The 15,633-nt window shown below is 38.4% G+C and overlaps 1 protein-coding gene across 2 annotated transcripts in view; it reads right to left on the reverse strand.

Annotated features, from left to right (window-relative positions):
- Positions 1–12,595, reverse strand: part of mto1 (mitochondrial tRNA translation optimization 1) — a 61,978-nt gene extending 49,383 nt beyond the window's left edge. For both annotated transcript variants that reach the window (XM_056253649.1, XM_056253648.1), the window contains exon 1: positions 12,411–12,595. The gene's annotated coding sequence lies outside the window, so the exon portion shown is untranslated. The remainder of the gene's footprint in view (positions 1–12,410) is intronic.
- Between the last annotated feature and the right edge of the window lie 3,038 nt (positions 12,596–15,633).

Here is a 15,633-nt window from a genome sequence, read left to right on the forward strand (position 1 = left end):
GTTGGATTTGCCCTCTGTAGCGTCTCAAGTGCTTTCGGTGAGTTGATTGCGCACACAGCACTGGATAGAGCTGCTCTGCGCTTTGCTTATGAGTTGTTCAATGTGCTATTTGTGTGTTTGTACTGTTGTCACCGCTATGCGTTGACCTTCTCTTACTGTTGTTATTGCCCTGTTTTTCGACAGTGCAAACTTCCCCCGGTTATACTGCTCGGGATATGCAAATTCTGGCAGTGTTTGTGAGCTTGTGATTGGTCCCCTTGGGCCAATCAGAGGTTAGAGGTTCGCTATTGGTCAATCTCGGCCTATCAGACGCTTGCATACTGGGGAGGGGCGGTTTTGGTATTGGGTCTGTTGTCAGTGGTTGTTTGCTGCCACGGCGGGATTCTATACAGTTCCCATATACGACATCCGTAATGTCGAGTTCCGTAGCCTTGATAGGGAACGTCTCCGGTTACTTTCGTAACCTCGGTTCCCTGAAAGGCAAGGAACGAGACATTACGCTCGCCGCCGTGTTCGCTATTGATTTAGCGTTTTTTGTTCGATTCTGAAGGGAATTGACGCTGCACTTGCTTATTACTGCTACGAAGTTCAGTATTTGCATATTTGCGTCAATTGGCCAGCTCTGCTGGCGTTAGCCTATAAGATTTCAGCGGAAGTGAAGGATGAGAGGAGTTCCCATATACGACATCCGTAATGTCTCGTTCCTTGCCTTTCAGGGAACCGAGGTTACGAAAGTAACCGGAGACGATTACCCCCTTGCTCTCGACAAAACTCGGACAGACAGTCACGTGCTCATATACACTTTTTCCACCGTGACAGTTCTGTCGCGATTCCCGCTTGTGTCCATTCTCTAACCGTGTAGTTTGCCGATAGTGCTGCACAGATCATAATCCGCGGTTCGAGCGGGCCAAGTAATAAAAACATTCCATTCAATCGAGGGTGGATGACAGCTAAATGAGTGTAATAAAGACACGGAACTCCCATCATGGTACCTAATGTACGGACAGTAACAAAGTTGCGCTGTTGAGTCTCGCGCAGTTATTTATAACATTAATTATAGTTAAGAAACAATAACGTTATATAGGCTACACACGACCAGAGTGCTGTTTTCCTGAAAGCCATCACGATTGAAACCGAGATATTAATTTCATAACAGTTCAATAAACAAATAGTTAAAATTAAGTTACTTACATTTTTAGACTGTTTTTGTTCTGTTTTAGCAGCGAAAATAGTTCCAAACAACAGAACCTTATCGCGTCTCACAGCAACACTCATCCATGATTCATTACTGAATCATTCAGCGTTTTGAACTAATCGCTTGAGTCAAAGATTCAATTGCCCATTATTAAACCGCCTCATTCTGAATCAATCACCCGTTTGAACGAATCGTTTACATTAATGACTCAATGACTCGCTCATTAAGACGGCCGCCTGCCGCCTCCTACTGGCGGTTTAGTTTCAAAGTATCATTCTTTTATTCAAAATAATCTCATTTAATACAGTTATAATTTTTCAATGTAAATTATTTAATTTGATTGGTAACAGCCTAGTGTCTTATTATTTTAATTGAATGTATTGATAAAATGTAAGAATTTTAAATGAAATTTAGAGCATACATTAAATAAAATTAGGGGGAAAATGCCCTTTATAAAGCTACAAAAAATTATTACGATAAGAGTGTTTTCAAAAATGAAACATTGACAATAAGTTTAAAGGGAGTAAAGCCTCTGTTTAGGCTATAAAGAAAATGTAATTTTGCCAAAAGAAGAACTTTTAATTTAAATAAATGTTAATTGTGTGATATGTTACCATATTATCATGCTTAATTGAATAATTGTAATGTGATGATCAGATGCAGATATCTAAATCAAAGAATATGGGTGGTTGGCGGGTGGATTATTATTTATTTTTAACAACAGATTCGAGTGACTCAAAGTGCACCAGATTAATGAATTTATCTTTAAAATGTACTAAATTTTCTCCCGGGGGGGCATGCTTAAAACAAGCTAAATTATCTGCCAATGGGGTAAGAAAAATAATCTTAATTCAAACAGAAACAACATTATTTTTCTTACCCCATTGGCAGATAATTTAGCTTTTTTTAAGCATCAACTCACTTAATTTTGATTAATTTCCCCAGAAAACAAGACTTAAAATCTTATGTCATTTTATAATCTTGATTTGAGAAATGTTTGATATTTGGACTGGAAACGAGACAAAAATACTAAGTAAGAAAAGCATTTTTTTGCAGTGTATGTAGAAATTACAGTTGTGTCAACCAATTAATGAATGGAATGCTCTCATCTGTCGCATAAGATGTTTGTGTGGAAAAACTGGCAAAACAACAACTGGCAAGTGCAAAATATTGTTGTGTCCTCTTTTATTTTATTATTTTCGATTCATTATTAGTTATTTAATATAAGCTAGTTTAGCCAGTGTGCAAACTAGGGGTGTGCACGAATATTCGAATTTTCGATCTGTAATTATTATTCGAAAAATAAAATACTATTCGAATTTTACTACGTTGCTTTGCTGGCCGTAAATGCAGTGAATCCATGATAAATCCCAAGCACTAACTCGCAGTTATAATTAAATGCACTGGGTGGCGCTGTGGAGTGTGTTAACAAGTTGTGTGTATTTGATCACATAATGTTGTCATCTGCCTCGCGAAGTTTGGAATTACTTGAAAATGATCTTACTAAATGGAATTACTTTTGATCAAATTAATTAATTCATCTGAGTTATAATATCATCACCACAATGAGAAATCACATGAAATCCAAACAGTCGACTGAGGAAAGACAGCTGTCTAACACTGCATCATGACTGCAGGTAAGCGCAGCTGGACCCCGCGTGATCCGAGATGATAACTTATCTAATAGCAAAATGATTTTGAGACATATACTTCCTTTAAGTTTCGTTGAGGGAGACGCAAAGTGCTGTTAGAAACTTAGAACACCGTTATCTTTGTGTCTCTGAAACGTCTGTCAGCAAAGCGCCTTTTCTCACTCGAGCATAAATTGCTGGCGGCGCCCCTGCAACACGATAATCATATGCTGACTCGAGTGTGTGTGTACGTTCTGTACGATATCTGGCGCAATCTGCTTTATTAGGCATTTTTTTTCCGTTCGCGCTGCTTGAGCATGCTTTTATTAATGCTTTTGTTTTTTATAATTTTTGTTTACACATAGGCCTACTGTTTAATGTTTTCAACTAAAAGAAAACTTTAACATATAAGCTTGTTGTGTATGCCTAATTGTAAGCTTGTTCAGAAATGGTGACAAAAACGTAAAAGAAAATTCAATTTAAAAAATAACGTCTTTTTCGTTAAACGTCATTTAAATAAACGAATATTCGAATATTCGATTTTTATGAGCCCGAATATTCGAATGCAATATTTTTGAAATATGCCCATCCAGTGCAAACAAGCTAACATTACATGGTGTTAGAGTAGAGGCTTTAATACTCAAATATGGATAGTTTCGGCGTCCCAGCACCCAAGATGGATTGGGACTCACCAAAGTCTAACGCGATATATGCAAGATATCGTTTCCATGAGAAAACGCAAGGAGATGGGGAAACTTTCAAACACTTCGTTGCGGAACTAAAACTGCTAGTTAAGGGCTGTGGACACCCCAACAGCGACGAGATGGTGTGAGACCGCATCGTTTTCGCTACAAACTCACCGCGAGTGCGGGAGAAGTTGCTTAGCCAAGGCGCGGAGCTAACGTTAGACCAAGCCATTGACATTGCGTGCTCTCATGAGCTAGCACAAGTCCAGCTCAAAGAGATGGTTGGAGTCACAGACCGCAACAACGATGCTGTACACGCCATAGGCCGTAGACCGGAACACAGACGAACACACACAAGCTACAAACCCAAGCCGAGAGAGTCCACCACAGCACACAGAGAATGTGACCAATGCTGAGGCCCACACACCACCAAATATGGCGCCTGTCCAGCCAAAGGCAAGCAGTGCATGAAATGCAAAAAACTCAATCACTTTGCAAAGGTCTGCAAGTTAAAGCAACACACAAACACCCATACAAGAAAGGTGATACACACTGTGGAAGAAGACACCGAAGATGAGCAGGTAGAACTTTTTATTGATGGACTTACAACTGAAAACACAGGAAAATGTAACGAACAAGCTTATGCTGAAATTGACATTGGAACTCAGAAAGTTAAACTCAAAATTGACACTGGCGCACAGACCAATGCAATTCCCTTACACATATGTATAGGGATAAGAGCTAGTCTAGACCTTAAAGGTGACCTATAATTCAAAATTGAATTTACCTTGGTATAGTCAAATAACAAGAGTTCAGTGCATGGACATGACATAGAGTGAATCTCAAACTGGACTGTTTTCGCGTTCTCATTTAATTCACGTTTATGAAAAACACCCCTGAAAAACGGTCGGTTCTCCACACAATACCGACTGTGACGCAATAGTCGGGATCATTAATATGTACGCCTCCAAATATTTGCATAATGCCAGCCCTCAATGCCAGGCGGAACTGCGCAGCCTAAGCATGGCAGTTGCTCAGTGTGGATGTACACATAAACACAAAAGTATTTTTTAGTTCCTTTATCTGAGCCTCTGAAGAAACAATGGGTTAATTTTATTTTCTCTGGAAATTTCCAAACATTTCACCGAGTGTTTCCTCAACTTGGGCCAATACAGAGCTGGCCTCGGATCGAGCTACCAAGCAACACTTTCTGATGTGTAACAGTTAATTGTTCAAGTTCAGACAGTTCTTTCTCTCAAAATCGTTCAATACTGTTTATGCATCAGTAAGTCAAGCCAGTGACTAAAATATCAGCTTCACATCGTTTATTTTAGTAGGATGAAAATAATCGTATTTAAATTGTGAACAAATTATATACAGAAAGCGATCAAAGAACAATCTTTCCACACAGCGCGAGTTTATCTGGACACTTGCCAAACTCGTTATGAAATCAATGACGCACGTTACTGCACAACGAAGCTCTTACTGTATTTACATCATCGTGTTTGCATTGGTGAAAGCAGAGAGAGTGCAGAAACTGCTTTGCAATGATAAGATCTTCATTCTCGCGATCAACACTGTCATCTGCTCAATGCTCATCACGGCAACATTTTATGTGATGGGAATAGATCTAACGTTAAATACTTTAAAAACATCTCACGATTCGTTAATCTCGATAGCTGTTATAGTAAAAACGTATAATAGCAGTAGTAAAAGTATTCGGGAGAGAGTTTCACATGTAATGCGTTGCTATTTCATATGCAAGCATGTCAGCCAATCACAGCAGTGGCCGCGGTTACACTGAATCCCACAGCAGACACGCCCCTTCAAACAGAGTGTTCAAATCAGAGGCTAAAAGCAGGCTAGGAAAAATGCCATTTATTTCTAAATTATGAATATTTTTTATCTAAAAAACATACTAACATTATAAGGGTAACCCAGGAAACATTATAAAAAAAAAAAAAAAAAACATTCTAGGGCACCTTTAAGTTAATCAAGCTGATACTGGCTGTGGCCGAGGAAGAAGTGAAGCCATGCACAGGCACAGACAGCCTCAAAGAATACACAGACGTCTTCCAGGGCATAGGAGAGTTTCCAGGGGAGTGCAACCTCCATGTCGACCCGCACATCACACCAGTAGTATACCCCCCACGAAGAGTACCGATCGCCCTGCGAGATAGACTGAAACAGGAGCTCGACAAGATGGAAGAGAGCAACGTGATCTGCAAAGTGACAGAGCCGACAAAATGGGTCAACGCCCTCGTAGTTGTAGAAAAACCCCAGACTGGCAAGCTGAGAGTCTGCCTGGACCACAGAGACCTCAACAAGGCGATTAGGGCTGCAACGATTAGTCGACGTTGTCGACAATGTCGACAATAAAAATTTGTCTACAAATATCTTTGTTGTCGAGTAGTCGTTTGATCTCACGTGACCTAATGTAAGGGCCTGCAATATCGCGATTTGACCGCTACGGCGCTGTAGCGCTAGAGTGTAGTGCAGCCCTTACAAATGCTATTGCGGTAGAAGAAAACACAGCGCGAATTATGACAGTGCAAACGAATCCGAACTAGCAAGGTTTAGGTTTGGGAAAGTTTCACAAAACTTCAAATCAAGAATGCTGTCGTGTGCAATACATGCAAGGCGGAACTTGCTTTTCTCCCGTGAAAAAGCACAACATGCATGTTGGAGTGCAAGAGGAAACATCCCGGCAAAAGAGGAGCCGGTGAGAAGTGAGTGTTCTCCAGCTGGAGCTTACTAACCAGCGGTAAATCTCTCTTTATTAGAGAATGCAATACTACTAATAATAGTAATAATATTATCAATAGTAATATAATTACAGTAATGTGATGACTTATTTTGCATAGAATAAAGCTTGATCGAGCTTAGGAGTCAGGGCTGTTTTTATTATTGTAACACTATTAGTATATTAGGTATTATTATAGTCTTATCACTTGCCTGTATTTTGTTCAATAATCATGAAGACTTACAAAACGAGATGTTATACCCTTCCTATGATATAGGAAGAATATCATGGCAGTTACTTTATCATACTATAAATTAAAAGGTGAATGAGAAGGTCTCTGTCAGCTCAATTGTCATGTAAAAAAAGATTGTAATTTTATACTTAGAATAATTGTTTGCAGATTAATATTTTACCATTCTTTGTGTCCTGAAGTAAATGTCCCTTTTTCTGTTTCAGTTCTAAGAAAAGCAGTGGGCCTATTAAACAATGCTTAGAGAGCATTTGTGTGTGATTTGAGTTGGACCGAAATCTGAAAACTTAAAGAGAATGACCTGTTTAGTTGGCTCAAAGTTCATAAAACAACTATTTCAAAAGCTGAAGTGATTTTCTTTTTTTATATTATAGTTAGAATATGTATTACTCAATGTTTTAACTAATTGGAAAAGCTGAATAATCGTTCCAAACTTACTGATCAGTCTACGAAATAATCGACGATTAGTCGATTAATCGTTCTAATAATCGTTAGATTAATCGATTATCAAAATAATCGTTTGTTGCAGCCCTAAAGGCGATACAAAGGCCCCACTACCCCTTACCAACTTTAGGAGATGTCACCACAAAGCTCGCCGGAGCAAAGTACTTCAGCGTACTCGACGCCAGATCAGGCTATTGGGCAATGAAGCTGAGTGCAGAGTTGTCCCTGCTAACAACATTCAACACCCCCACAGGTTCCTGAGGCTGCCGTTCTGAATCAATTTAGCTCAAGAATTCCAAAGGCACGTCGATGAGACGTATGAAGGCCTCCCAGGGGTAGCCGCCATTGTCAACGACATACATGTTTTCGGCAAGATAAAGCTTGAACACAACAACAACCTCAGGGCCATGCCGAGACGCACAAGAGAAAGAGAGGTAAGGCTAAATCCCGACAAAAGCCAAATAGGTGTATCAGAGGTCAGCTACTTCAGCCACAAGCTCTCGCGTGAAGGCGTCAAGCCGGACCCAGCGAAGGTGAAAGCGATACAAGAAATGCAGCCATCCACAAGCAGAGGGGAGTTAGAAACCATCCTCGGTAGGGCTGCACGATTTGGGGAAAATGTCATATTGCGATTATTGAGGTCAATATTGCGATATGCGATATAATAAACAAATGGTTTCATGAGTCAACTTGCTTGGTTCTAAAGCAAAATGCACACACAGATTAGTGATAATTCTGAAATGTGTATTTCTCAACTCAAACTAGCAACAACAACTAAATGATTGATAACACCTATAATGATCAATAAGCCATTGATGTCTGGATACAAATTTATTTAATTTTAATTTAAAGGAGAACTCCGGCGCAAAATGAACCTTTGGTCTAATAAAACATTGGTACTTAGTCAACCGTTCTCTGAGATTTGTTTTCATGATAATCGAATGTAAAGAGTTTTATCTCCAAAAACTGTTTACATTCGGGGGCATATAATAAGTAATGGGGGCATATAATAAGTAAAAAGAAATCGCTAGTTTATACCACTAACAAGGCTCAAAATAGCCCCACACAAACACAGTAAAATAATGAGGGTCCCTACATGCAAAACGAAGCATTGAGAACTTTGTAAGTGTACAGACCGTTTAATAAGAAGATAAAGATAAAGACAGTCCACTTCGTGTATACAGACAGGAGCCATCTTTGGAAAACAGTCTCGACTAATCAAACCACGAAAAACCCCCAGAGCCTCAGAGGAGGCATGATTCACTGCATACACGCAGGGCACATGGGCATGGAAAAAAACAAGCATTGAGCACGAGACCTCCTGTTCTGGCCCGGAATTGGCAAAGGGATAGAAGCAACAGTAGAGCAGTGCAATATATGCCAGGAACGACGTGATGCCAACCCCAAAGAACCCCTGCGGTCACACGAGTCACGACATACCTGAGAGACCATGGCAATTGGTAGTTACAGACCTCTTCACATGGAACACTCAAAACTTCATCGTCATTGTAGACTACTACAGAGTAGATTCTTTGAAATGGAGCGGCTTACAAGTTGCACCTCACTTGCAGAAATCACCAAACTCAAGTCTGCGTTTGCTCATCACAGGATCTCAGAGACAGTCATCAGCGACAACAGACCATGCTACAGCTCTGAGGAGTTCCGCCACTTCGCAAACGCGTGGGCCATCACCCACACCACCACAAGTCTGCATTACCCACAGAGCAACGGCCTCGCCGAAAAAACTCTCCAGACAGTGAAGCACATCCTGGACAAGGCAAAAGCTGGAAACACACACCCCTACCTCGCTCTACTGGAGTACAGGAAGACTCCAGTGGAGAACCTCCAGTCACCTGCTCAGCTTCTGATGAGCCGACGACTACGCTTCATACTCCCAGCGACCAGCAGGCATCTGCAGCCACAGGTAGTACCCCAGAAAGCCGTCCAAGATAGGCGAAAGGCATGCCAACACCGCCAACAAGCATATTTCAACAGAGGCACCAAGCCACTGTCTCACCTACCTGCTGCCACACCTATTCATTTCCGTCAGGAGGATGAATCCTGGAGACCTCCAATGGTAACACAACATGCACACACACACAGGAGCTACCACATCCAGACAGGAGATGGACAGACTCTACGATGCAACCGCTGGCACCTCCGCAAAAGCAGAGATGCTCAAGGCGCCAAAGACACACAACATGCAGACACACACACCAACAACACACATTCACCGCACCCTGAACCTGCGGACCACCCGCGAACAACAAACCAACAACAGCCCAACTACACAACAAGGTCTGGGCGCATATCCAGGCCAAGACAAGTCCTCGACTTATAATGTAAAGGGTGTAGGCGGATCGCTGCCCTAAAAAAAGAAAATGAGTTTACAACCCGTTACCTCGAAAACACTGTGAAATCATTTTGACTGCCTGTTATGTTTCTGCCTGCCTGTTTCACTAAAAAAAAAAAAGTTCTTACAAGTTACTTGAAACCTACAAGAAATGAAAACCTTGTTTTCTAACTTGAACACTATTGACTTGTTTGCACCCACGTCTTATGTCATTTAACTGATGCCTGTATCTGTTTACATTACAGCAATGACACTAATGACCACAGAATTTATTTTTCAGACTCTTTATTGTGCATCAAGCACAAGTGCTCTGTTCATGGAATTTACATTTAGTCATTTACATTTAGTCATTTAGCAGACGCTTTTATCCAAAGCGACTTACAACTGAGGACTAAACCAAGCGAGTCATCGTGAAGAGGCAAAAGCAACGCAAGAAGTGCACAAACAGGGTTCCTGCACACTTTTGAAAGTCAAATTTAAGGCTTTTTAAGACCTTTTTAAGACCTTAAGAAATCAAAATTAATACCGTACATTAGGGCTGTGCAGTATTGACAAATATATCTTGATATTTTCAACGTTTTGTTGATAATAATTAGATGATATTTTACTGATTGTGTTTTTGTGCTGGTGCCTTGCTGACTCACGAAGATATTCATATTTTTCATATTCTATGCAGTGGTCGATTCACAGCAGTGACAGAAATTAATATTTTGATTAAGGGGCAATAATTGCCACCTTAAATTGATTTTTTCAGGGGCATTTTCACCTATATATGGACATTTTTTCTAAACTTATTTAGAGTTATGCATCACCTTTAATGTCAAATACTATCATTCAAATTAAATTATACAGTAATTATACAATAATACTTAATTATATAATAATCATGCAGTACCACTGTTACCAGTCAAATTAAATCAAAATCCATCTTTGCAGTGCAGAGGTGACAGAAGCGGCATCAGAAGTGGCATTAATATATTTACACTCCATTTACAACTGCATAAATAAAGCTATGAGATATATATATTTAAATCAATATTCAATATTTAAATATGAAATGATTTCTAATTTTAACATTTTATTTAAAGGGTACTTTAAATATGAAACCGCAGCGGCAAATCACTGTCTTAATAAGTGAGTTGAGGGAGTCATTCATTCAACCGATTCGTTCAAACGGCTGATTCATTCGGGAAAGAAGCAAGTGATTCGTTCAAAACGCGGATTTCAGTCAAGAAATCATCGCTGTCGGTTGCATTGAGACTCTGCTACGGTTTCATTTTGAAATTATAGTCGGCGAAATAAAGGGAAAACAAACAATATTAACAATATTGTGTCTAAAAAGTAGTTTCAATGTTAACTTATTGTTAATTTAACAGTTGTATAACATAAATATCACACTTGGAATCGTGCACGGGAAAACGGCACTCTTTCTGATGTGATATTCTAATATAAGAACATAATATGATATAAATATAAGACAAAAACTAATTTGGGGACATAACAGTTACACTGCACACATCACGCAGTGAAAGCACGAGAGAAATGCGATGTCAGCTCGCAGTGCCTCAATACATTGTTAAAACAATGATTACAATATCATAAAAGACAATACACATCGCACACCATACGCACATAAAGAATGAACTTACAACTGAACTGACATTTACGACCTTTCTTCTCCTTCTCTCCTCTCGCGTGCAGGAGACAGTTATGCTGCCGCGACTCGCGAGTGACGCGAAATGTCACGTGAACTAGCAAATCCACAAAGATAGAATAATAAATAAATAAAAATACGTACGCTAATTAGATAGTTTTAATTTGGAAAGCTTTTAGATATGTCTAAGTCAAAGTGTCATCTAAAATTTAAGACCTTTCATAAGTAAAAATAAGACTTTATAAGACTTTTTATGGTCTTAAATTTTAAAAATCTAATTTAAGACTTTTTAAGACTTTTTAAGGATCCGCGGGAACCCTGTCAAAATACAAAGTTCAGACATAGCTCGGAGTAGCATAAGCCAGGCAAGCGAGGATTTAGAGGAAAGGATTTTTTTTTTTTTTTTTTTTTTTTTTTTTTTTTTTTTTTAAGTTAAGTGCTCATTATCTCATTTTTTAATGAGATAATGCATCATTTGCATTATTAAACATACAAATTTCAAAAACTTGTAATACTTTTTTTTAATATACTTGTGTAAGTAATCAACTGAGGAAGTTTCATGATGATATATATTATTTTAAAATTTTACCCTATTCACCTGTAGTGTCTCGCCTTAAGAAGGGGGATGTAACATTCTGACTATCTGTCCCTAAAGGGACACCGTAGCCCTCGGGCAAGATCACGGTACTCTCGCGAGATTTAAAATAGCGAAATAAACAACCGGTTCTGTTCAGAATATCCGGTGTGCGTTCCAGTTATTTAATAAGCTAGTTTAGCCAGTGTGCAAACGAGCAAACATTACACCATCCATAGAACAAACCATAGAACAAACAGAACAAGCCCTGAAAATGTATCAAATAATACATCATACAGACACTATATTTATGGTATTAGATGATTAGTTGTATCTCTGATAGATTTTACTATCAATAAAACATTTGCAATGAGTTTGTAAAAGCTGTTTTATGCATGTTTGGCATGAGTTTGGTTTGGCATGGGGGTGACGGCATCGCCTATAATATATTTAACGTTATATAAAGGAAGCAGCACAAACTTTCCCGGCACAAACGATTGAGACTATTTTGGGTGGTGACCTCAGAATGACCTATAAATATTCTTTTAACATCTAAAAAACCGAACCAGCACAAACGATTGAGACTTTTTTTGCCGACGTTTTGCGTTGGGTGGGGGGCCACGCGCTGCAATGTCCATTCGCGACCACATTCTACTCTGAGCTTGCAGGAAAAAAGCTTTCCTGTTTATTACCGTAAAGTTGCTTTGAAACTCTATATCTATGTATAAAGAGCTAAATAAAGGTGACTTGACTTACCGTGAATGCGTGCCTTGATTTAAATGCATGTTCGTTGATTTATGACTTAGACTTGATCCTCACTTCTGGAACTCTAACATGACAATAAACTTCTGACAATTGCACTGCAAGAACTGTTACTCACCACTGCCCCTTCTTTTATCTTTCTTCTTCTTTTATTTTAATGGCTGGCTGGTGTCATGAGCATTCTCACCATTCCTCCTGATGTAAGTTCTGCTGTTTAAAAAAGTTATTCTTTGTCGCTACAGTGAACAGCATCCCCTCGGTGATCAAGCTTTTACTGTCTATGGATCAAGATCAGGTTCAGGAAGCAGGCAGCCATGTCTCAACATTTTTTACCTTAATAACTGTCATAGATACGCAGAATTACCGTAACAACAGACGTAGGCATTCGTTTTTACCTCATTAATATTTTTTTATATTTAATGCACTTATGTACATATGTTATTGAAATACACTAAATATGAAAATATATCTATTGTAGAGTTAATTATAATGTACCTAAAGAAAACCAAACCTGCAAAAATAAATTACCAAATATATAGGTCTAAATGTATTTTTTTTTAAAGCCATAGGCCTAGGCTACATTTATTTACATTTATTGTATATTATCTTTATTGTATATTCAACTCTTTTCAATGTTTTTTTTTTTCAATAAATAAGATGAAAAAAAATGTGTTTACCTACAACAATAGGGCCCAGTGGGTTATAATATTTGACAGAAATACTGTAGGCTATACTTGGATTGTATACTGAAATAGGCCTATATGCGATCAATCAATTTCACACATTCTGTATTTACGGTAAATGACTTACTGTTTAGAGGTCGGTGAACAGGACATTTGGAAAAATACCAATAAATCAGAGTGACATAAATTTTGTGTTTCGCTTCAGTTGTAGTGATGTTGATTCACATTACTAGATTATTGAGTGATCAGCTGCATTTTACATAATTGCAAAAAGCTTAATTGGCCCAACAAAACAAAAAAAAAGAATCAGATTCAGATTCATCCTTTATTGTCCTCGATTGAGGAAATTTGTTTTCACAGACTGTACCAGGAGCAACATTCAACACGCATAATATGCACATACCACACAGAATACACATATTTTGTAAATAGACATATTGCAATTAACGAGTTTGTTTGCCCAAAAAAATCTTTAAGATATTAGGTTAAACGTATTTGGCTTGCTGTCCACTGGAGAGGGGTTCGATGAAGCAGCTTCAACTCGAGCTCTGATATATGCCCTATAGTGAAATAGCTGGTGGCACAATACAGGAGGATGGGTTCAATGATGCTACGGTACAAGAGGAGAAGGTGTGGTTTGACTGAGAAAGTCCTGAGTTTACGGCAGCGCCTATGAATGTCTGGTCAAAACTCAATTTATTGTCCAAAACAATGCCACGGTACCTAAAAAATTCGACAATTTCTACTAACTGGCCATTGATGGAGATAGGGCAGTGAGCGGTGGAGAGTTCCTTTGTATAAGGAACGTTGAGGAGGAGATGACTGTCTGTACACCATTTGGTGAAAAAAACAAACAAATTGGTGATATGCTGTAGCTGATTCCGTGCCGGTGAGGAGGGAGAGTATGGCTGTGTCATCCGAGTATTTGAAGTACTTAGTGAAGTCGGAGGGGCTACGGCAGTCGTTATAGTGTCATGAATTCACGGATTCCTGGAAGTAGTCTTCAACGGTTTATTAACAGGATTTGTCAAGAGCAGAGAACAGTGGCGTCAAGTATTTATCAACAATATTACAACTGCCGGAGAGCCGGTGAAGCAGTCGATTCTGTTCCCTACCGGAATTCCTGTTCCCTTTACGCAATCATACTACAAGTCATGCGTAGTTGCCGAGTTACCATACGTACCATCAGAACTGAATACGAGCAAGCATATCAATGACGAGCAAGAAGCACAACTGGATGTACGGGAAGCCAAAAGGTTAAAAAAGTATTGTATTTTATTTCCGAAACTTGTAGCCCTAATTGAGTTTTCCCATCTGTCAATTCAATCCAGGTTATTTCTTTTCAAATTTAAAACGTATTACCAATTTCAATGTGATGTTTTATTAAGGCTTTGGTTAATACCATAGACTGTAAAATACAGATAAGCCTCTAGTGCAGGACTATTTGAATCACAATCACTTCACAGGTGCTTTTAATGTCTCATATTATAAAATAAATAATGCTTGTTTTGAAAGACTGATATTGTTATTTATTGCAAGAAACACATATATTCCATTTTTTGAGGAGAGGTAGTAAAGTTGGCCATCTATTGAAATAGCTTTATTAGCTTTAGTAAAATAAATCTAAACAACAATTTAGATGGCCCCTTTACAAAGGCCCAATGAAAGAAATAGGCTAATTTAAACTGAAATTGCAGGATAGGTTATTTTTGATGTTCTAGTTCCTGGCAAGTTAATTATAAGAAGGCTATAGTCCATGGACAAGTATGGGCTTTTTGTTTGTATCAAGTCTTGTTGTATCACTATACCTCACTCCTGAGTCCTGTCTGTAGAGTTATCTAGAGCTGTCTCCTCTGTGTAGAATAATTATCATTTGGAATTAATTGCCATCAATTTGGAAATTGGAGGAACGTCTGAGAATTACATATGTATGGTCTTTTTAATGCAAATGGGTATGTGCCTTGAGTTTTGTAGTTCATGATTTCCCCATACATTTTTGGATCCATTGTTGGAATGTGCCAGCAAGAATAAAAATTCAGGAGACAATGTTGTGTGGTCATCTCCCCAATTTAGAACACCATTTATTAATATGGGTAATTTATTAATTTAATTAGTGCCCTCTGAAATTGAATTAATTATGATTAGACTGTTATGTTGCACCCATAGCCTATATCTTGCATGTCAAAAATAATAATAAAGGTAGTAATAGCAATATATGGTTTTATTCATATTTATTTCATTATTTTTATTTCATACAGGGAACAAAAGGTGTCACCTGAAAATGTGTTTCCCTTGTGACAATAATGGAACTATAATGGAACTGAGGAACTATTTTTCTCATACACAAATACACGTGTGTATTTTGGTGACATTGAACTTGTTGTTAATATATTTTTATATTGTTTACAAAGTTGTATATCATAAACCTGTCATCTCTGACGTTTTGCAATCTTTATAAATAATAATAAGACAATAATATGAGGCATTGAGTTTGGATGTCAACATGGACACATAAGGCGATTTGTATGGGCACAATTCAACTGAATATATTCAGACATAATACAAAAACTATGAACAAGTGCTAAATTAATTAAATTAATTCACAGAAATATGATTGGAGTGCGAGAACCATTTTATTATGCTGCAGTGTATCAAGAC

This window comes from Rhinichthys klamathensis, unplaced genomic scaffold (assembly GCF_029890125.1).
Source record: "Rhinichthys klamathensis goyatoka isolate OS25496 unplaced genomic scaffold, OSU_Roscu_1.1 h1tg000108l_1, whole genome shotgun sequence".
Taxonomy (NCBI): Eukaryota; Metazoa; Chordata; class Actinopteri; order Cypriniformes; family Leuciscidae; genus Rhinichthys; species Rhinichthys klamathensis.